This window comes from Antedon bifida, chromosome 6 (assembly GCF_963402885.1).
Source record: "Antedon bifida chromosome 6, ecAntBifi1.1, whole genome shotgun sequence".
Classification (NCBI taxonomy): Eukaryota; Metazoa; Echinodermata; class Crinoidea; order Comatulida; family Antedonidae; genus Antedon; species Antedon bifida.
The window spans coordinates 8,568,887-8,583,733 of NC_136231.1; the positions used below are offsets into that span (position 1 = coordinate 8,568,887).

The window sequence follows — 14,847 nt, forward strand, 5'->3', positions numbered from 1 at the left end:
GCAAGTAACCGAATGTCTACAACCGTACCAGGTTGCCTGGGAATATCTGGTGTCGTACACCTGTGTTTATCTTTTTAATAATCCTAAAATATAGTCTTTTTTAAATGTTTAGATTTTGACAAATGTGTTTATACTGTTGATGATAGTATAAGTAAATAAATTCAAACTGTAACCGAAGTTAATCGAAAGTTTTTCAACTAAACTGCCTTGAAAACAACGGTTCTCGTCCGATCATTGAAGTTAAACAAGTTGTTGTTCAAAGACATGTTTGTTGTTGTATGTTGCTGCTGTGGTGACCGTACAAACGTCACTGTACTACGCGGGCGTCCACTTGTGTGCGCGTTTGCTTCTTAGCAACAAAGCGGCCTGAAGCGTTTGTACATGCCGCTATTGTGTTATGCTTCTTTGTACAGTGTTATTGTTTCTTTTATATTGTCTTTTTATTAATTAAAAAACGCCCAACTCAGTAACCGAATGTCTACGACCATACCACGTTGACAACACTGGTTCTCGTCCGATCACCGCAGTTAAACAACGTCGGGCCTGGTTAGTACTTGGATGGGAGACCGCCTGGGAATACCTGGTGTCGTAGACCTATGTTTAACTTTTTTTTAAATTATACTAAACAAAGTTTATTTTACCTTTCAATTATGTTTTTATGACAGTAACTATAAGATCTATCTAAGGTATAATCTTGAACCGCAAGTAACCGAATGTCTACAACCGTACCAGGTTGCCTGGGAATATCTGGTGTCGTACACCTGTGTTTATCTTTTTAATAATCCTAAAATATAGTCTTTTTTAAATGTTTAGATTTTGACAAATGTGTTTATACTGTTGATGATAGTATAAGTAAATAAATTCAAACTGTAACCGAAGTTAATCGAAAGTTTTTCAACTAAACTGCCTTGAAAACAACGGTTCTCGTCCGATCATTGAAGTTAAACAAGTTGTTGTTCAAAGACATGTTTGTTGTTGTATGTTGCTGCTGTGGTGACCGTACAAACGTCACTGTACTACGCGGGCGTCCACTTGTGTGCGCGTTTGCTTCTTAGCAACAAAGCGGCCTGAAGCGTTTGTACATGCCGCTATTGTGTTATGCTTCTTTGTACAGTGTTATTGTTTCTTTTATATTGTCTTTTTATTAATTAAAAAACGCCCAACTCAGTAACCGAATGTCTACGACCATACCACGTTGACAACACCGGTTCTCGTCCGATCACCGCAGTTAAACAACGTCGGGCCTGGTTAGTACTTGGATGGGAGACCGCCTGGGAATACCTGGTGTCGTAGACCTATGTTTAACTTTTTTTAAATTATACTAAACAAAGTTTATTTTACCTTTCAATTATGTGTTTCTTGAACAGAAGTGTGTGCAAATACCAAAGTCATGGTTTCAGCAGCTGCTAATTTGAATCCTAGAAAATGTTCTATAATAAATTCCAAAAGTATTAGGTTATAGGATATATGTGTTTGTAGAGATTAAGACAGTGACTATAAGATCTCTATAATCTTGAACCGCAAGTTAGCGAATGTCTACAACCATACCACGTTGAAAACACCGGTTCTCGTCCGATCACCGCAGTTAAACAACGTCGGGCCTGGTTAGTACTTGGATGGGAGACCGCCTGGGAATGGCTACCTGGTGTCGTAGACCTATGTTTAACTTTTTTAAATTATACTAAACAAAATTTGTTTTACCTTTCAATTATGTTTTTATGACAGTAACAATAAGATCTATCTAAGGTATAATCTTGAACCGCAAGTAACCGAATGTCTACAACCATACCACGTTGAAAACACCGGTTCTCGTCCGATCACCGCAGTTAAACAACGTCGGGCCTGGTTAGTACTTGGATGGGAGACCGCCTGGGAATACCTGGTGTCGTAGACCTATGTTTAACTTTTTTTTAAATTATACTAAACAAAGTTTATTTTACCTTTCAATTATGTTTTTATGACAGTAACTATAAGATCTATCTAAGGTATAATCTTGAACCGCAAGTAACCGAATGTCTACAACCGTACCAGGTTGCCTGGGAATATCTGGTGTCGTACACCTGTGTTTATCTTTTTAATAATCCTAAAATATAGTCTTTTTTAAATGTTTACATTTTGACAAAATGTGTTTATACTGTTGATGATAGTATAAGTAAATAAATTCAAACTGTAACCGAAGTTAATCGAAAGTTTTTCAACTAAACTGCCTTGAAAACAACGGTTCTCGTCCGATCATTGAAGTTAAACAAGTTGTTGTTCAAAGACATGTTTGTTGTTGTATGTTGCTGCTGTGGTGACCGTACAAACGTCACTGTACTACGCGGGCGTCCACTTGTGTGCCCGTTAGCTTCTTAGCAACAAAGCGGCCTGAAGCTTTTGTACATGCCGCTATTGTGTTATGCTTCTTTGTACAGTGTTATTGTTTCTTTTATATTGTCTTTTTATTAATTAAAAAACGCCCAACTCAGTAACCGAATGTCTACGACCATACCACGTTGACAACACCGGTTCTCGTCCGATCACCGCAGTTAAACAACGTCGGGCCTGGTTAGTACTTGGATGGGAGACCGCCTGGGAATACCTGGTGTCGTAGACCTATGTTTAACTTTTTTTATATTATACTAAACAAAGTTTATTTTACCTTTCAATTATGTGTTTCTTGAACAGAAGTGTGTGCAAATACCAAAGTCATGGTTTCAGCAGCTGCTAATTTGAATCCTAGAAAATGTTCTATAATAAATTCCAAAAGTATTAGGTTATAGGATATATGTGTTTGTAGAGATTAAGACAGTGACTATAAGATCTCTATAATCTTGAACCGCAAGTTAGCGAATGTCTACAACCATACCACGTTGAAAACACCGGTTCTCGTCCGATCACCGCAGTTAAACAACGTCGGGCCTGGTTAGTACTTGGATGGGAGACCGCCTGGGAATGGCTACCTGGTGTCGTAGACCTATGTTTAACTTTTTTAAATTATACTAAACAAAATTTGTTTTACCTTTCAATTATGTTTTTATGACAGTAACAATAAGATCTATCTAAGGTATAATCTTGAACCGCAAGTAACCGAATGTCTACAACCATACCACGTTGAAAACACCGGTTCTCGTCCGATCACCGCAGTTAAACAACGTCGGGCCTGGTTAGTACTTGGATGGGAGACCGCCTGGGAATACCTGGTGTCGTAGACCTATGTTTAACTTTTTTTTAAATTATACTAAACAAAGTTTATTTTACCTTTCAATTATGTTTTTATGACAGTAACTATAAGATCTATCTAAGGTATAATCTTGAACCGCAAGTAACCGAATGTCTACAACCGTACCAGGTTGCCTGGGAATATCTGGTGTCGTACACCTGTGTTTATCTTTTTAATAATCCTAAAATATAGTCTTTTTTAAATGTTTACATTTTGACAAAATGTGTTTATACTGTTGATGATAGTATAAGTAAATAAATTCAAACTGTAACCGAAGTTAATCGAAAGTTTTTCAACTAAACTGCCTTGAAAACAACGGTTCTCGTCCGATCATTGAAGTTAAACAAGTTGTTGTTCAAAGACATGTTTGTTGTTGTATGTTGCTGCTGTGGTGACCGTACAAACGTCACTGTACTACGCGGGCGTCCACTTGTGTGCGCGTTAGCTTCTTAGCAACAAAGCGGCCTGAAGCTTTTGTACATGCCGCTATTGTGTTATGCTTCTTTGTACAGTGTTATTGTTTCTTTTATATTGTCTTTTTATTAATTAAAAAACGCCCAACTCAGTAACCGAATGTCTACGACCATACCACGTTGACAACACCGGTTCTCGTCCGATCACCGCAGTTAAACAACGTCGGGCCTGGTTAGTACTTGGATGGGAGACCGCCTGGGAATACCTGGTGTCGTAGACCTATGTTTAACTTTTTTTAAATTATACTAAACAAAGTTTATTTTACCTTTCAATTATGTGTTTCTTGAACAGAAGTGTGTGCAAATACCAAAGTCATGGTTTCAGCAGCTGCTAATTTGAATCCTAGAAAATGTTCTATAATAAATTCCAAAAGTATTAGGTTATAGGATATATGTGTTTGTAGAGATTAAGACAGTGACTATAAGATCTCTATAATCTTGAACCGCAAGTTAGCGAATGTCTACAACCATACCACGTTGAAAACACCGGTTCTCGTCCGATCACCGCAGTTAAACAACGTCGGGCCTGGTTAGTACTTGGATGGGAGACCGCCTGGGAATACCTGGTGTCTTAGACCTATGTTTAACTTTTTTTTAAATTATACTAAACAAAGTTTATTTTACCTTTCAATTATGTTTTTATGACAGTAACTATAAGATCTATCTAAGGTATAATCTTGAACCGCAAGTAACCGAATGTCTACAACCGTACCAGGTTGCCTGGGAATATCTGGTGTCGTACACCTGTGTTTATCTTTTTAATAATCCTAAAATATAGTCTTTTTTAAATGTTTAGATTTTGACAAAATGTGTTTATACTGTTGATGATAGTATAAGTAAATAAATTCAAACTGTAACCGAAGTTAATCGAAAGTTTTTCAACTAAACTGCCTTGAAAACAACGGTTCTCGTCCGATCATTGAAGTTAAACAAGTTGTTGTTCAAAGACATGTTTGTTGTTGTATGTTGCTGCTGTGGTGACCGTACAAACGTCACTGTACTACGCGGGCGTCCACTTGTGTGCGCGTTAGCTTCTTAGCAACAAAGCGGCCTGAAGCTTTTGTACATGCCGCTATTGTGTTATGCTTCTTTGTACAGTGTTATTGTTTCTTTTATATTGTCTTTTTATTAATTAAAAAACGCCCAACTCAGTAACCGAATGTCTACGACCATACCACGTTGACAACACCGGTTCTCGTCTGATCACCGCAGTTAAACAACGTCGGGCCTGGTTAGTACTTGGATGGGAGACCGCCTGGGAATACCTGGTGTCGTAGACCTATGTTTAACTTTTTTTTAATTATACTAAACAAAATTTGTTTTACCTTTCAATTATGTTTTTATGACAGTAACAATAAGATCTATCTAAGGTATAATCTTGAACCGCAAGTAACCGAATGTCTACAACCATACCACGTTGAAAACACTGGTTCTCGTCCGATCACCGCAGTTAAACAACGTCGGGCCTGGTTAGTACTTGGATGGGAGACCGCCTGGGAATACCTGGTGTCGTAGACCTATGTTTAACTTTTTTTAAAATTATACTAAACAAAGTTTATTTTACCTTTCAATTATGTTTTTATGACAGTAACTATAAGATCTATCTAAGGTATAATCTTGAACCGCAAGTAACCGAATGTCTACAACCGTACCAGGTTGCCTGGGAATATCTGGTGTCGTACACCTGTGTTTATCTTTTTAATAATCCTAAAATATAGTCTTTTTTAAATGTTTAGATTTTGACAAATGTGTTTATACTGTTGATGATAGTATAAGTAAATAAATTCAAACTGTAACCGAAGTTAATCGAAAGTTTTTCAACTAAACTGCCTTGAAAACAACGGTTCTCGTCCGATCATTGAAGTTAAACAAGTTGTTGTTCAAAGACATGTTTGTTGTTGTATGTTGCTGCTGTGGTGACCGTACAAACGTCACTGTACTACGCGGGCGTCCACTTGTGTGCGCGTTTGCTTCTTAGCAACAAAGCGGCCTGAAGCGTTTGTACATGCCGCTATTGTGTTATGCTTCTTTGTACAGTGTTATTGTTTCTTTTATATTGTCTTTTTATTAATTAAAAAACGCCCAACTCAGTAACCGAATGTCTACGACCATACCACGTTGACAACACTGGTTCTCGTCCGATCACCGCAGTTAAACAACGTCGGGCCTGGTTAGTACTTGGATGGGAGACCGCCTGGGAATACCTGGTGTCGTAGACCTATGTTTAACTTTTTTTTAAATTATACTAAACAAAGTTTATTTTACCTTTCAATTATGTTTTTATGACAGTAACTATAAGATCTATCTAAGGTATAATCTTGAACCGCAAGTAACCGAATGTCTACAACCGTACCAGGTTGCCTGGGAATATCTGGTGTCGTACACCTGTGTTTATCTTTTTAATAATCCTAAAATATAGTCTTTTTTAAATGTTTAGATTTTGACAAATGTGTTTATACTGTTGATGATAGTATAAGTAAATAAATTCAAACTGTAACCGAAGTTAATCGAAAGTTTTTCAACTAAACTGCCTTGAAAACAACGGTTCTCGTCCGATCATTGAAGTTAAACAAGTTGTTGTTCAAAGACATGTTTGTTGTTGTATGTTGCTGCTGTGGTGACCGTACAAACGTCACTGTACTACGCGGGCGTCCACTTGTGTGCGCGTTTGCTTCTTAGCAACAAAGCGGCCTGAAGCGTTTGTACATGCCGCTATTGTGTTATGCTTCTTTGTACAGTGTTATTGTTTCTTTTATATTGTCTTTTTATTAATTAAAAAACGCCCAACTCAGTAACCGAATGTCTACGACCATACCACGTTGACAACACCGGTTCTCGTCCGATCACCGCAGTTAAACAACGTCGGGCCTGGTTAGTACTTGGATGGGAGACCGCCTGGGAATACCTGGTGTCGTAGACCTATGTTTAACTTTTTTTAAATTATACTAAACAAAGTTTATTTTACCTTTCAATTATGTGTTTCTTGAACAGAAGTGTGTGCAAATACCAAAGTCATGGTTTCAGCAGCTGCTAATTTGAATCCTAGAAAATGTTCTATAATAAATTCCAAAAGTATTAGGTTATAGGATATATGTGTTTGTAGAGATTAAGACAGTGACTATAAGATCTCTATAATCTTGAACCGCAAGTTAGCGAATGTCTACAACCATACCACGTTGAAAACACCGGTTCTCGTCCGATCACCGCAGTTAAACAACGTCGGGCCTGGTTAGTACTTGGATGGGAGACCGCCTGGGAATGGCTACCTGGTGTCGTAGACCTATGTTTAACTTTTTTAAATTATACTAAACAAAATTTGTTTTACCTTTCAATTATGTTTTTATGACAGTAACAATAAGATCTATCTAAGGTATAATCTTGAACCGCAAGTAACCGAATGTCTACAACCATACCACGTTGAAAACACCGGTTCTCGTCCGATCACCGCAGTTAAACAACGTCGGGCCTGGTTAGTACTTGGATGGGAGACCGCCTGGGAATACCTGGTGTCGTAGACCTATGTTTAACTTTTTTTAAAATTATACTAAACAAAGTTTATTTTACCTTTCAATTATGTTTTTATGACAGTAACTATAAGATCTATCTAAGGTATAATCTTGAACCGCAAGTAACCGAATGTCTACAACCGTACCAGGTTGCCTGGGAATATCTGGTGTCGTACACCTGTGTTTATCTTTTTAATAATCCTAAAATATAGTCTTTTTTAAATGTTTACATTTTGACAAAATGTGTTTATACTGTTGATGATAGTATAAGTAAATAAATTCAAACTGTAACCGAAGTTAATCGAAAGTTTTTCAACTAAACTGCCTTGAAAACAACGGTTCTCGTCCGATCATTGAAGTTAAACAAGTTGTTGTTCAAAGACATGTTTGTTGTTGTATGTTGCTGCTGTGGTGACCGTACAAACGTCACTGTACTACGCGGGCGTCCACTTGTGTGCGCGTTTGCTTCTTAGCAACAAAGCGGCCTGAAGCGTTTGTACATGCCGCTATTGTGTTATGCTTCTTTGTACAGTGTTATTGTTTCTTTTATATTGTCTTTTTATTAATTAAAAAACGCCCAACTCAGTAACCGAATGTCTACGACCATACCACGTTGACAACACTGGTTCTCGTCCGATCACCGCAGTTAAACAACGTCGGGCCTGGTTAGTACTTGGATGGGAGACCGCCTGGGAATACCTGGTGTCGTAGACCTATGTTTAACTTTTTTTTAAATTATACTAAACAAAGTTTATTTTACCTTTCAATTATGTTTTTATGACAGTAACTATAAGATCTATCTAAGGTATAATCTTGAACCGCAAGTAACCGAATGTCTACAACCGTACCAGGTTGCCTGGGAATATCTGGTGTCGTACACCTGTGTTTATCTTTTTAATAATCCTAAAATATAGTCTTTTTTAAATGTTTAGATTTTGACAAATGTGTTTATACTGTTGATGATAGTATAAGTAAATAAATTCAAACTGTAACCGAAGTTAATCGAAAGTTTTTCAACTAAACTGCCTTGAAAACAACGGTTCTCGTCCGATCATTGAAGTTAAACAAGTTGTTGTTCAAAGACATGTTTGTTGTTGTATGTTGCTGCTGTGGTGACCGTACAAACGTCACTGTACTACGCGGGCGTCCACTTGTGTGCGCGTTTGCTTCTTAGCAACAAAGCGGCCTGAAGCGTTTGTACATGCCGCTATTGTGTTATGCTTCTTTGTACAGTGTTATTGTTTCTTTTATATTGTCTTTTTATTAATTAAAAAACGCCCAACTCAGTAACCGAATGTCTACGACCATACCACGTTGACAACACCGGTTCTCGTCCGATCACCGCAGTTAAACAACGTCGGGCCTGGTTAGTACTTGGATGGGAGACCGCCTGGGAATACCTGGTGTCGTAGACCTATGTTTAACTTTTTTTAAATTATACTAAACAAAGTTTATTTTACCTTTCAATTATGTGTTTCTTGAACAGAAGTGTGTGCAAATACCAAAGTCATGGTTTCAGCAGCTGCTAATTTGAATCCTAGAAAATGTTCTATAATAAATTCCAAAAGTATTAGGTTATAGGATATATGTGTTTGTAGAGATTAAGACAGTGACTATAAGATCTCTATAATCTTGAACCGCAAGTTAGCGAATGTCTACAACCATACCACGTTGAAAACACCGGTTCTCGTCCGATCACCGCAGTTAAACAACGTCGGGCCTGGTTAGTACTTGGATGGGAGACCGCCTGGGAATGGCTACCTGGTGTCGTAGACCTATGTTTAACTTTTTTAAATTATACTAAACAAAATTTGTTTTACCTTTCAATTATGTTTTTATGACAGTAACAATAAGATCTATCTAAGGTATAATCTTGAACCGCAAGTAACCGAATGTCTACAACCATACCACGTTGAAAACACCGGTTCTCGTCCGATCACCGCAGTTAAACAACGTCGGGCCTGGTTAGTACTTGGATGGGAGACCGCCTGGGAATACCTGGTGTCGTAGACCTATGTTTAACTTTTTTTTAAATTATACTAAACAAAGTTTATTTTACCTTTCAATTATGTTTTTATGACAGTAACTATAAGATCTATCTAAGGTATAATCTTGAACCGCAAGTAACCGAATGTCTACAACCGTACCAGGTTGCCTGGGAATATCTGGTGTCGTACACCTGTGTTTATCTTTTTAATAATCCTAAAATATAGTCTTTTTTAAATGTTTACATTTTGACAAAATGTGTTTATACTGTTGATGATAGTATAAGTAAATAAATTCAAACTGTAACCGAAGTTAATCGAAAGTTTTTCAACTAAACTGCCTTGAAAACAACGGTTCTCGTCCGATCATTGAAGTTAAACAAGTTGTTGTTCAAAGACATGTTTGTTGTTGTATGTTGCTGCTGTGGTGACCGTACAAACGTCACTGTACTACGCGGGCGTCCACTTGTGTGCGCGTTAGCTTCTTAGCAACAAAGCGGCCTGAAGCTTTTGTACATGCCGCTATTGTGTTATGCTTCTTTGTACAGTGTTATTGTTTCTTTTATATTGTCTTTTTATTAATTAAAAAACGCCCAACTCAGTAACCGAATGTCTACGACCATACCACGTTGACAACACCGGTTCTCGTCCGATCACCGCAGTTAAACAACGTCGGGCCTGGTTAGTACTTGGATGGGAGACCGCCTGGGAATACCTGGTGTCGTAGACCTATGTTTAACTTTTTTTAAATTATACTAAACAAAGTTTATTTTACCTTTCAATTATGTGTTTCTTGAACAGAAGTGTGTGCAAATACCAAAGTCATGGTTTCAGCAGCTGCTAATTTGAATCCTAGAAAATGTTCTATAATAAATTCCAAAAGTATTAGGTTATAGGATATATGTGTTTGTAGAGATTAAGACAGTGACTATAAGATCTCTATAATCTTGAACCGCAAGTTAGCGAATGTCTACAACCATACCACGTTGAAAACACCGGTTCTCGTCCGATCACCGCAGTTAAACAACGTCGGGCCTGGTTAGTACTTGGATGGGAGACCGCCTGGGAATGGCTACCTGGTGTCGTAGACCTATGTTTAACTTTTTTAAATTATACTAAACAAAATTTGTTTTACCTTTCAATTATGTTTTTATGACAGTAACAATAAGATCTATCTAAGGTATAATCTTGAACCGCAAGTAACCGAATGTCTACAACCATACCACGTTGAAAACACCGGTTCTCGTCCGATCACCGCAGTTAAACAACGTCGGGCCTGGTTAGTACTTGGATGGGAGACCGCCTGGGAATACCTGGTGTCGTAGACCTATGTTTAACTTTTTTTTAAATTATACTAAACAAAGTTTATTTTACCTTTCAATTATGTTTTTATGACAGTAACTATAAGATCTATCTAAGGTATAATCTTGAACCGCAAGTAACCGAATGTCTACAACCGTACCAGGTTGCCTGGGAATATCTGGTGTCGTACACCTGTGTTTATCTTTTTAATAATCCTAAAATATAGTCTTTTTTAAATGTTTACATTTTGACAAAATGTGTTTATACTGTTGATGATAGTATAAGTAAATAAATTCAAACTGTAACCGAAGTTAATCGAAAGTTTTTCAACTAAACTGCCTTGAAAACAACGGTTCTCGTCCGATCATTGAAGTTAAACAAGTTGTTGTTCAAAGACATGTTTGTTGTTGTATGTTGCTGCTGTGGTGACCGTACAAACGTCACTGTACTACGCGGGCGTCCACTTGTGTGCGCGTTAGCTTCTTAGCAACAAAGCGGCCTGAAGCTTTTGTACATGCCGCTATTGTGTTATGCTTCTTTGTACAGTGTTATTGTTTCTTTTATATTGTCTTTTTATTAATTAAAAAACGCCCAACTCAGTAACCGAATGTCTACGACCATACCACGTTGACAACACCGGTTCTCGTCCGATCACCGCAGTTAAACAACGTCGGGCCTGGTTAGTACTTGGATGGGAGACCGCCTGGGAATACCTGGTGTCGTAGACCTATGTTTAACTTTTTTTAAATTATACTAAACAAAGTTTATTTTACCTTTCAATTATGTGTTTCTTGAACAGAAGTGTGTGCAAATACCAAAGTCATGGTTTCAGCAGCTGCTAATTTGAATCCTAGAAAATGTTCTATAATAAATTCCAAAAGTATTAGGTTATAGGATATATGTGTTTGTAGAGATTAAGACAGTGACTATAAGATCTCTATAATCTTGAACCGCAAGTTAGCGAATGTCTACAACCATACCACGTTGAAAACACCGGTTCTCGTCCGATCACCGCAGTTAAACAACGTCGGGCCTGGTTAGTACTTGGATGGGAGACCGCCTGGGAATGGCTACCTGGTGTCGTAGACCTATGTTTAACTTTTTTAAATTATACTAAACAAAATTTGTTTTACCTTTCAATTATGTTTTTATGACAGTAACAATAAGATCTATCTAAGGTATAATCTTGAACCGCAAGTAACCGAATGTCTACAACCATACCACGTTGAAAACACCGGTTCTCGTCCGATCACCGCAGTTAAACAACGTCGGGCCTGGTTAGTACTTGGATGGGAGACCGCCTGGGAATACCTGGTGTCGTAGACCTATGTTTAACTTTTTTTTAAATTATACTAAACAAAGTTTATTTTACCTTTCAATTATGTTTTTATGACAGTAACTATAAGATCTATCTAAGGTATAATCTTGAACCGCAAGTAACCGAATGTCTACAACCGTACCAGGTTGCCTGGGAATATCTGGTGTCGTACACCTGTGTTTATCTTTTTAATAATCCTAAAATATAGTCTTTTTTAAATGTTTACATTTTGACAAAATGTGTTTATACTGTTGATGATAGTATAAGTAAATAAATTCAAACTGTAACCGAAGTTAATCGAAAGTTTTTCAACTAAACTGCCTTGAAAACAACGGTTCTCGTCCGATCATTGAAGTTAAACAAGTTGTTGTTCAAAGACATGTTTGTTGTTGTATGTTGCTGCTGTGGTGACCGTACAAACGTCACTGTACTACGCGGGCGTCCACTTGTGTGCGCGTTTGCTTCTTAGCAACAAAGCGGCCTGAAGCGTTTGTACATGCCGCTATTGTGTTATGCTTCTTTGTACAGTGTTATTGTTTCTTTTATATTGTCTTTTTATTAATTAAAAAACGCCCAACTCAGTAACCGAATGTCTACGACCATACCACGTTGACAACACCGGTTCTCGTCCGATCACCGCAGTTAAACAACGTCGGGCCTGGTTAGTACTTGGATGGGAGACCGCCTGGGAATACCTGGTGTCGTAGACCTATGTTTAACTTTTTTTAAATTATACTAAACAAAGTTTATTTTACCTTTCAATTATGTGTTTCTTGAACAGAAGTGTGTGCAAATACCAAAGTCATGGTTTCAGCAGCTGCTAATTTGAATCCTAGAAAATGTTCTATAATAAATTCCAAAAGTATTAGGTTATAGGATATATGTGTTTGTAGAGATTAAGACAGTGACTATAAGATCTCTATAATCTTGAACCGCAAGTTAGCGAATGTCTACAACCATACCACGTTGAAAACACCGGTTCTCGTCCGATCACCGCAGTTAAACAACGTCGGGCCTGGTTAGTACTTGGATGGGAGACCGCCTGGGAATGGCTACCTGGTGTCGTAGACCTATGTTTAACTTTTTTAAATTATACTAAACAAAATTTGTTTTACCTTTCAATTATGTTTTTATGACAGTAACAATAAGATCTATCTAAGGTATAATCTTGAACCGCAAGTAACCGAATGTCTACAACCATACCACGTTGAAAACACCGGTTCTCGTCCGATCACCGCAGTTAAACAACGTCGGGCCTGGTTAGTACTTGGATGGGAGACCGCCTGGGAATACCTGGTGTCGTAGACCTATGTTTAACTTTTTTTTAAATTATACTAAACAAAGTTTATTTTACCTTTCAATTATGTTTTTATGACAGTAACTATAAGATCTATCTAAGGTATAATCTTGAACCGCAAGTAACCGAATGTCTACAACCGTACCAGGTTGCCTGGGAATATCTGGTGTCGTACACCTGTGTTTATCTTTTTAATAATCCTAAAATATAGTCTTTTTTAAATGTTTACATTTTGACAAAATGTGTTTATACTGTTGATGATAGTATAAGTAAATAAATTCAAACTGTAACCGAAGTTAATCGAAAGTTTTTCAACTAAACTGCCTTGAAAACAACGGTTCTCGTCCGATCATTGAAGTTAAACAAGTTGTTGTTCAAAGACATGTTTGTTGTTGTATGTTGCTGCTGTGGTGACCGTACAAACGTCACTGTACTACGCGGGCGTCCACTTGTGTGCGCGTTAGCTTCTTAGCAACAAAGCGGCCTGAAGCTTTTGTACATGCCGCTATTGTGTTATGCTTCTTTGTACAGTGTTATTGTTTCTTTTATATTGTCTTTTTATTAATTAAAAAACGCCCAACTCAGTAACCGAATGTCTACGACCATACCACGTTGACAACACCGGTTCTCGTCCGATCACCGCAGTTAAACAACGTCGGGCCTGGTTAGTACTTGGATGGGAGACCGCCTGGGAATACCTGGTGTCGTAGACCTATGTTTAACTTTTTTTAAATTATACTAAACAAAGTTTATTTTACCTTTCAATTATGTGTTTCTTGAACAGAAGTGTGTGCAAATACCAAAGTCATGGTTTCAGCAGCTGCTAATTTGAATCCTAGAAAATGTTCTATAATAAATTCCAAAAGTATTAGGTTATAGGATATATGTGTTTGTAGAGATTAAGACAGTGACTATAAGATCTCTATAATCTTGAACCGCAAGTTAGCGAATGTCTACAACCATACCACGTTGAAAACACCGGTTCTCGTCCGATCACCGCAGTTAAACAACGTCGGGCCTGGTTAGTACTTGGATGGGAGACCGCCTGGGAATGGCTACCTGGTGTCGTAGACCTATGTTTAACTTTTTTAAATTATACTAAACAAAATTTGTTTTACCTTTCAATTATGTTTTTATGACAGTAACAATAAGATCTATCTAAGGTATAATCTTGAACCGCAAGTAACCGAATGTCTACAACCATACCACGTTGAAAACACCGGTTCTCGTCCGATCACCGCAGTTAAACAACGTCGGGCCTGGTTAGTACTTGGATGGGAGACCGCCTGGGAATACCTGGTGTCGTAGACCTATGTTTAACTTTTTTTTAAATTATACTAAACAAAGTTTATTTTACCTTTCAATTATGTTTTTATGACAGTAACTATAAGATCTATCTAAGGTATAATCTTGAACCGCAAGTAACCGAATGTCTACAACCGTACCAGGTTGCCTGGGAATATCTGGTGTCGTACACCTGTGTTTATCTTTTTAATAATCCTAAAATATAGTCTTTTTTAAATGTTTACATTTTGACAAAATGTGTTTATACTGTTGATGATAGTATAAGTAAATAAATTCAAACTGTAACCGAAGTTAATCGAAAGTTTTTCAACTAAACTGCCTTGAAAACAACGGTTCTCGTCCGATCATTGAAGTTAAACAAGTTGTTGTTCAAAGACATGTTTGTTGTTGTATGTTGCTGCTGTGGTGACCGTACAAACGTCACTGTACTACGCGGGCGTCCACTTGTGTGCGCGTTAG

At 37.6% G+C, this 14,847-nt stretch overlaps 31 non-coding genes across 31 annotated transcripts; all 31 read left to right on the top strand.

Moving 5' to 3' along the window:
- The first annotated feature begins 476 nt into the window (after positions 1-476).
- Positions 477-595, top strand: LOC144847083 (5S ribosomal RNA). Its single transcript, XR_013613657.1, has one exon. It is a non-coding gene; the product is annotated as a 5S ribosomal RNA (ribosomal RNA).
- A 582-nt stretch (positions 596-1,177) lies between these two features.
- Positions 1,178-1,296, top strand: LOC144846874 (5S ribosomal RNA). The gene has a single exon (XR_013613454.1). It is a non-coding gene; the product is annotated as a 5S ribosomal RNA (ribosomal RNA).
- Positions 1,297-1,534: 238 nt separating this feature from the next.
- LOC144846666 (5S ribosomal RNA) lies at positions 1,535-1,657 on the top strand. Its single transcript, XR_013613274.1, has one exon. It is a non-coding gene; the product is annotated as a 5S ribosomal RNA (ribosomal RNA).
- A 118-nt stretch (positions 1,658-1,775) lies between these two features.
- LOC144846201 (5S ribosomal RNA) lies at positions 1,776-1,894 on the top strand. The gene has a single exon (XR_013612827.1). It is a non-coding gene; the product is annotated as a 5S ribosomal RNA (ribosomal RNA).
- Positions 1,895-2,477: 583 nt separating this feature from the next.
- LOC144846876 (5S ribosomal RNA) lies at positions 2,478-2,596 on the top strand. The gene has a single exon (XR_013613456.1). It is a non-coding gene; the product is annotated as a 5S ribosomal RNA (ribosomal RNA).
- A 238-nt stretch (positions 2,597-2,834) lies between these two features.
- On the top strand, positions 2,835-2,957 carry LOC144846667 (5S ribosomal RNA). Its single transcript, XR_013613275.1, has one exon. It is a non-coding gene; the product is annotated as a 5S ribosomal RNA (ribosomal RNA).
- A 118-nt stretch (positions 2,958-3,075) lies between these two features.
- On the top strand, positions 3,076-3,194 carry LOC144846202 (5S ribosomal RNA). The gene has a single exon (XR_013612828.1). It is a non-coding gene; the product is annotated as a 5S ribosomal RNA (ribosomal RNA).
- Positions 3,195-3,777: 583 nt separating this feature from the next.
- On the top strand, positions 3,778-3,896 carry LOC144846877 (5S ribosomal RNA). The gene has a single exon (XR_013613457.1). It is a non-coding gene; the product is annotated as a 5S ribosomal RNA (ribosomal RNA).
- Positions 3,897-4,134: 238 nt separating this feature from the next.
- Positions 4,135-4,253, top strand: LOC144846619 (5S ribosomal RNA). Its single transcript, XR_013613230.1, has one exon. It is a non-coding gene; the product is annotated as a 5S ribosomal RNA (ribosomal RNA).
- A 583-nt stretch (positions 4,254-4,836) lies between these two features.
- LOC144847027 (5S ribosomal RNA) lies at positions 4,837-4,955 on the top strand. Its single transcript, XR_013613602.1, has one exon. It is a non-coding gene; the product is annotated as a 5S ribosomal RNA (ribosomal RNA).
- A 119-nt stretch (positions 4,956-5,074) lies between these two features.
- Positions 5,075-5,193, top strand: LOC144846500 (5S ribosomal RNA). The gene has a single exon (XR_013613116.1). It is a non-coding gene; the product is annotated as a 5S ribosomal RNA (ribosomal RNA).
- A 582-nt stretch (positions 5,194-5,775) lies between these two features.
- LOC144847084 (5S ribosomal RNA) lies at positions 5,776-5,894 on the top strand. Its single transcript, XR_013613658.1, has one exon. It is a non-coding gene; the product is annotated as a 5S ribosomal RNA (ribosomal RNA).
- A 582-nt stretch (positions 5,895-6,476) lies between these two features.
- On the top strand, positions 6,477-6,595 carry LOC144846878 (5S ribosomal RNA). Its single transcript, XR_013613458.1, has one exon. It is a non-coding gene; the product is annotated as a 5S ribosomal RNA (ribosomal RNA).
- A 238-nt stretch (positions 6,596-6,833) lies between these two features.
- LOC144846668 (5S ribosomal RNA) lies at positions 6,834-6,956 on the top strand. Its single transcript, XR_013613276.1, has one exon. It is a non-coding gene; the product is annotated as a 5S ribosomal RNA (ribosomal RNA).
- Positions 6,957-7,074: 118 nt separating this feature from the next.
- LOC144846203 (5S ribosomal RNA) lies at positions 7,075-7,193 on the top strand. The gene has a single exon (XR_013612829.1). It is a non-coding gene; the product is annotated as a 5S ribosomal RNA (ribosomal RNA).
- A 583-nt stretch (positions 7,194-7,776) lies between these two features.
- LOC144847085 (5S ribosomal RNA) lies at positions 7,777-7,895 on the top strand. The gene has a single exon (XR_013613659.1). It is a non-coding gene; the product is annotated as a 5S ribosomal RNA (ribosomal RNA).
- A 582-nt stretch (positions 7,896-8,477) lies between these two features.
- LOC144846879 (5S ribosomal RNA) lies at positions 8,478-8,596 on the top strand. Its single transcript, XR_013613459.1, has one exon. It is a non-coding gene; the product is annotated as a 5S ribosomal RNA (ribosomal RNA).
- Positions 8,597-8,834: 238 nt separating this feature from the next.
- On the top strand, positions 8,835-8,957 carry LOC144846669 (5S ribosomal RNA). The gene has a single exon (XR_013613277.1). It is a non-coding gene; the product is annotated as a 5S ribosomal RNA (ribosomal RNA).
- Positions 8,958-9,075: 118 nt separating this feature from the next.
- LOC144846204 (5S ribosomal RNA) lies at positions 9,076-9,194 on the top strand. Its single transcript, XR_013612830.1, has one exon. It is a non-coding gene; the product is annotated as a 5S ribosomal RNA (ribosomal RNA).
- A 583-nt stretch (positions 9,195-9,777) lies between these two features.
- LOC144846880 (5S ribosomal RNA) lies at positions 9,778-9,896 on the top strand. Its single transcript, XR_013613460.1, has one exon. It is a non-coding gene; the product is annotated as a 5S ribosomal RNA (ribosomal RNA).
- Positions 9,897-10,134: 238 nt separating this feature from the next.
- Positions 10,135-10,257, top strand: LOC144846670 (5S ribosomal RNA). The gene has a single exon (XR_013613278.1). It is a non-coding gene; the product is annotated as a 5S ribosomal RNA (ribosomal RNA).
- Positions 10,258-10,375: 118 nt separating this feature from the next.
- Positions 10,376-10,494, top strand: LOC144846206 (5S ribosomal RNA). Its single transcript, XR_013612831.1, has one exon. It is a non-coding gene; the product is annotated as a 5S ribosomal RNA (ribosomal RNA).
- Positions 10,495-11,077: 583 nt separating this feature from the next.
- LOC144846882 (5S ribosomal RNA) lies at positions 11,078-11,196 on the top strand. The gene has a single exon (XR_013613462.1). It is a non-coding gene; the product is annotated as a 5S ribosomal RNA (ribosomal RNA).
- A 238-nt stretch (positions 11,197-11,434) lies between these two features.
- LOC144846671 (5S ribosomal RNA) lies at positions 11,435-11,557 on the top strand. Its single transcript, XR_013613279.1, has one exon. It is a non-coding gene; the product is annotated as a 5S ribosomal RNA (ribosomal RNA).
- Positions 11,558-11,675: 118 nt separating this feature from the next.
- On the top strand, positions 11,676-11,794 carry LOC144846207 (5S ribosomal RNA). The gene has a single exon (XR_013612832.1). It is a non-coding gene; the product is annotated as a 5S ribosomal RNA (ribosomal RNA).
- Positions 11,795-12,377: 583 nt separating this feature from the next.
- On the top strand, positions 12,378-12,496 carry LOC144846883 (5S ribosomal RNA). The gene has a single exon (XR_013613463.1). It is a non-coding gene; the product is annotated as a 5S ribosomal RNA (ribosomal RNA).
- A 238-nt stretch (positions 12,497-12,734) lies between these two features.
- Positions 12,735-12,857, top strand: LOC144846672 (5S ribosomal RNA). The gene has a single exon (XR_013613280.1). It is a non-coding gene; the product is annotated as a 5S ribosomal RNA (ribosomal RNA).
- A 118-nt stretch (positions 12,858-12,975) lies between these two features.
- On the top strand, positions 12,976-13,094 carry LOC144846208 (5S ribosomal RNA). Its single transcript, XR_013612833.1, has one exon. It is a non-coding gene; the product is annotated as a 5S ribosomal RNA (ribosomal RNA).
- Positions 13,095-13,677: 583 nt separating this feature from the next.
- LOC144846884 (5S ribosomal RNA) lies at positions 13,678-13,796 on the top strand. The gene has a single exon (XR_013613464.1). It is a non-coding gene; the product is annotated as a 5S ribosomal RNA (ribosomal RNA).
- A 238-nt stretch (positions 13,797-14,034) lies between these two features.
- Positions 14,035-14,157, top strand: LOC144846674 (5S ribosomal RNA). Its single transcript, XR_013613282.1, has one exon. It is a non-coding gene; the product is annotated as a 5S ribosomal RNA (ribosomal RNA).
- Positions 14,158-14,275: 118 nt separating this feature from the next.
- Positions 14,276-14,394, top strand: LOC144846210 (5S ribosomal RNA). The gene has a single exon (XR_013612835.1). It is a non-coding gene; the product is annotated as a 5S ribosomal RNA (ribosomal RNA).
- The last annotated feature ends 453 nt before the right edge of the window (positions 14,395-14,847 follow it).